Here is a 5,008-nt window from a genome sequence, read left to right on the forward strand (position 1 = left end):
GGCTGAATGGCCTCCACCTGTTCCAATGTAACAGGATCGAGGGACTGATTGGCCTCCTCCTGTTCCTACCTAACATGCTCGAGGGGCTGAATTTCGTCCAATTCCTGTATAACAGGCTCGAGCTGCTGAACGGCCTCCGCCTGTCGCTATGTAACAGGCTTGAGGGGCTGATTGGCCTTCAGTTCCTGTATAACATGCTCGAGGGGCTGAATGGCCTCTTCTTCCCACTTAACAGGCTCGAGTAGCTGAATGGCGTCCAGTTCCTGTGAAACAGGCTCGAGGGATACAATGTAACAGGACCATGATTCTGAATGGCCTTCAGTTCCCGTATAACAGTATCGAGGGGCTGAATGGCCTCCTCCTGTTGCTATCCGACAGGCTCGAGAGGTTGATTGGCCTCCAGTTCCTGGAAAGAAGGGCTGAATGGCCTCCTCCTTTTCCTGTGTAACAGCCTTGAGGTGCTGAATGTTCTCCAGAATCAGGAACTGTCGCTCTCGATTGGAAAATTGCACATATCACTCCGCTTTTTAAGAAAGGAGAGAGAGGGAAACCTGGGAATTATCAACCAGTTAGCCTAAGATCTGTTGTGGGGAAAATGCTGGAGTCTATAATTAAGGATAGGGTGACTGAACACCTCGAGAATTTTCAGTTAATCAGAGAGAGCCAGCATGGATTTGTGAAAGGTAGATCGGGCCTGACAAATCTGAATGAATTTTTTGAAGAGGTGACTAAAGTAGTGGTCAGGGGAATGTCAATGGATGTTAATTATATGGACTTCCAGAAGGCATTTGATAAGGTCCCAAATAAGAGACTGTTAGCTAACATAGAAGCCCATGGAATCGAGGGAAAAGTACGGACTTGGTTCGGAAGTTGGCTGAGCGAAAAGCGACAGAGAGTAGGGATAATGGGAAGGTACTCACATTGACAGGATGTGACTCGTGGAGTCCCGCAGGGATCTGTCTTGGGGCCTCAATTATTTACAATATTTATTAACGACTTAGATGACGGCATAGAAAGTCTCCTATCTAAGTTTGCCGATGACACAAAGATTGGTGGCATTGTAAGCAGTGTAGATGAAAACATAAAATTATAAAGCGATTTTGATAGATTAGGTGAATGGGCAAAACTGTGGCAAATGGAATTCAGTGTAGACAAATGTGAGGTCATCCATTTTGGATCAAAAAAGGATGGAACAGGGCACTTTCTAAATGGTAAAAAGTTAAAAACAGTGGATGTCAAAATGGACTTCGGGTTCAGGTACACAGATCATTGAAGTGTCATGAACAGGTGTATAAAATAATCAAGAAGGCTAATGGAATGCTGGCCTTTATATCTAGAGGACTAGAGTACAAGGGGGCAGATGTTGTGCTGCAGCTATACAAAACCCTGGTTAGAACGCACCTGGAGTACTGTGAGCAGTTCTGGGCACTGCACCTTCGGAAGGACATATTGGCCTTGGAGGGAGTGCAGCGTAGGTTTACTAGAATGATACCCGGGCTTCAAGCATTAAGTTACAAGGAGACATTACACAATGTGGGTTGTATTCTCTAGAGTTTGGAAGGTTAAGGGGTGATCTGATCGAAGTTTATAAGATATTAAGGGGAACTATTTCCGCTGGTTGGGGAATCTAGGAGTAGGGGGCACAATATAAAAATTAGAGCCAGACCTTTCAGGAGTGAGATTAGAAAAGATTTCTACACACGTAAAGGGTGGTAGAAGTTTGGAACTCTCTTCTGCAAACGGCAATTGATACTAGCTCAATTGCTAAATTTAAACGTGAGATCGATAGCTTTTTGTCAACCAAAGTTATTAAGGGATATGGGCCAAAGGCAGGTGTATGGAGTTAGATCACAGATCAGCCATGATCTTATCAAATGGCGGATCAGGCACGAGAGGCTGAATGGCCTATCCTGTTCCTATATTCCGATGAATGTCCTCTTTTATCTGTGAAGCAGGCTGGAGGGGCTGAATGGCCTCCTCCTCTTCCTGTCGAACAGCCTTGAGGTACTTGCCGCTATTACGTCCAACGTGGCTGCCGTAATCACCTCCATTTTATCCAAGATCGCCGTCGTGCTTACCGCCATTTTGTCCAATATGGCCGCCGTACTTACCGCCATTTTTACCAAGATGGCCGCCGTACTTGCGACCATTTTGTCCAAGATGGCCGCCTTACTTTCAGCCGTTTTGTCCAAAGTGGCCGCCATACTTGCCGCCATTTTGTCCAAGATGGCCGCCGTGCTAGCCGACATTTTGTTCAATATGGCTGCCATACTGACTGCCTTTTTGACCAAAACGGCCACCGTACTTGCCGCCATTTTGTCCAAGATGTCCTTCGTACCTGCCGCAACTTTGTCCATGACGGCCGCCGTACATGCGGCCATTTTTTTCAAGATGGCCGCTGTAGATTTAGTCTGGATGGAGTTAAGAAGCACCAAGGGGCAGAAAACACCGGTGGGAGTTGTCTATAGGCCTCTAAACAGTAGTCGTAATATAGGGGTCGGCATCAAACAGGAAATTAGAGATGCATGTAATCATGGGTGCCTTTAATCAACATATCGACTGGCCAAACCCAATTACCAATAATACTGTGGAGGATGAATTCCTGGAGTGTGCACGAGATGATATTTTAGACCAGTGCGATGAAGAGCCAACTGGGGAACAGTCTATCCTTGATTGGGTATTGTGCAATGAGAAGGGGTTAATTAATAATCTTGTTGTGCGGGGTCCTCTTGGCAAGAGTGACCATAACATGATAGAATTCGTCATTAAGATGGAAAGTGAAGTAGTCCAATCCGAAACTAGGGTCCTAAATCGAAACAAAGGAAACTACGAAGGTATGAGGAGTGAGTTGGCTATGATAGATTGGGAAACTTCATGAAAAGGCATGACGGTGGATAGGCAATGGCTAACATTTTAGGAACGAATGCATAAATTGCAACAGTTTTTGGCATAAAAACTCAAATGGGTAAGTGGCCCAACCATGGCTAACACAAGTAATTAAGGATAGTATTAGATCCAAAGAGGAGTCATATAAAGTGCCAGAAAAAGTAGCAAGCCTGAAGATTGGGAACAGTTTAGAATTCAACAAAAAAGCAACAAGCGATTGATTAAGAGGGTAAAATAGAGTATGAGAGTAAACTTGCAAGGAACATAAAAGTGGACTGTAAAAGCTTCTACAAGTATGTGAAAAGAAAAAGATTAGTGAAGACAAAAGTAGGTCCATTACAGTCAGAAACGGGAGGATTTATAATGGGGAACAAGGAAATGGCAGAACAATTAAACAAATACTTTGGTTCTGTCTTAACAGAAGAGGACACAAATAACTTCCCAGAAATGCTAGGGAATAGTGAGAAAGAGGAATTAAAGGAAATCAGTATTCGTAAACGAATAGTGCTGGAGAAATCAATAGGACTGAAAGCCGATAAAACCCCAGGGCCTGATAATCTGCATCCCAGAGCACTGAAAGAGGTAGTCATGGAAATAATGAATGCATTAGTCGTCATCTTCCAAAATTCGATAGATTATGGAACAGTTCCTACAGATTGGAGGGTGGCAAATATAAACCCACTATTTAAAAAAGGAAGGAGAGAGAAAACAGGGAACTACGGACCGGTTAGCCTAACATCAGTACTCGGGAAAATGTGAGAGTCTATTATAAAGGATGTGATAACAGGACACTCAGAAAATATCAACGGGATTAGACAAAGTCAACATGGATTTATGAAAGGGAACTCATGTTTGACAAATCTACTGGAGTTTTTTGAGGATGTAACTGGCAGAATAGATAAGGGAGAACCAGTGGATGTGTTTTGTTTGGATTTTCAGAAGGCTTTTGATAAAGTCCCACATATAAGTGTGCAAAATTAAAACACATGGGATTGGTGGCAATATACTTTGAGCCAGAATTAAACCAGCGATTTGCCTTTCAAGTTTCAATCTCTACAAGTTTTCTGCACTACCAGCTGAGCTATGGAAGGGAAGCAGCAAAGGTCCCTCTCTTTAGTGATTGTTCACCGTGCGCCTTTTGACACTCCCGGACTCGTGGAGTCGTGTGGAAATGACCGAGACTGACTCGATACCTGCTCATACCGCAGCGCTGAGAGAGTGTGAGCTCCTAATTGCTTGCCGCACCCTGGGCCAGTGGAGAAATGAATAACGTGTCTGACCAGAATTCAGGAGATTGTTGGTTCGATTTCCACCTGGATGGATGGTTTTTGCAAACTGCCAATTCGTTCATGACTTTACACCTTGCAAACTGTCCGACTTGGTAGTGTTGCCTGGACAGTTATGTTTCAAGTGCCTTCTTAGCGCAGCAGGTAGCGCGTCAGTCTCATAATCTGAAGGTCCTGAGTTCAATCCTCAGAGAAGGCATAATTAAGCTTTTTTTTCCATCTTTGCTCAAGACCAAAATCAAGAATTTTTGCTTCCTGCAGCACACCAAAAGATTTGCTGCCCCTTGACCTCTGTGTGCCATCGCACGCAGTGAAGCTTAAGAAGTACATGGACCATGGGCTCGCTGAAAACTGACGCCACTTTTTTTCTGGACAATTGACCCAAGTCAAAAGGTGTGTGGAGAATGCAACAATCTATCCTGCTATCTCTCACATGCTCAGCGAGAATCATAGAAAGGTTACAGCACGGAATGAGGCCATTCGGCCTATCGAGTCCGCACCGGCTCTATGCACGAGCAACCCAGCTAGTCCCACTCCCCCGTCCCATCCCCGTCGCCCTGAAAATGATTTCCTTTCCACGATTGAATCATCCCCTCGGGCAGTGCATTCCAGATCCTAACTGCTCGCTGTGTAAAAAAGTTTTTCCTCATGTCACCTTTAATTCTTTTGCCAATCACCTTAATTCTATTTCCTCTGGTCCTTGACCCTTCCACCAATGGGAACAGTTTCTCTCTATCTACTCTGTCTGGACCCTTCATGATTTTGAATACCTCTATCAAGTCTCCTCGCAACAGTCTCTGTTCCAAGGAGAACAACTCCAGCTTCTCCAGCCTCTC

The 5,008-nt window shown here is 44.5% G+C and overlaps 1 non-coding gene across 1 annotated transcript; it reads left to right on the forward strand.

Moving 5' to 3' along the window:
- Positions 1-4,298: 4,298 nt before the first annotated feature.
- trnam-cau (transfer RNA methionine (anticodon CAU)) lies at positions 4,299-4,371 on the forward strand. Its single transcript has one exon. It is a non-coding gene; the product is annotated as a tRNA-Met (tRNA).
- Positions 4,372-5,008: the final 637 nt, after the last annotated feature.

The sequence above is a fragment of the Heptranchias perlo genome, unplaced genomic scaffold (assembly GCF_035084215.1).
Source record: "Heptranchias perlo isolate sHepPer1 unplaced genomic scaffold, sHepPer1.hap1 HAP1_SCAFFOLD_47, whole genome shotgun sequence".
Classification (NCBI taxonomy): Eukaryota; Metazoa; Chordata; class Chondrichthyes; order Hexanchiformes; family Hexanchidae; genus Heptranchias; species Heptranchias perlo.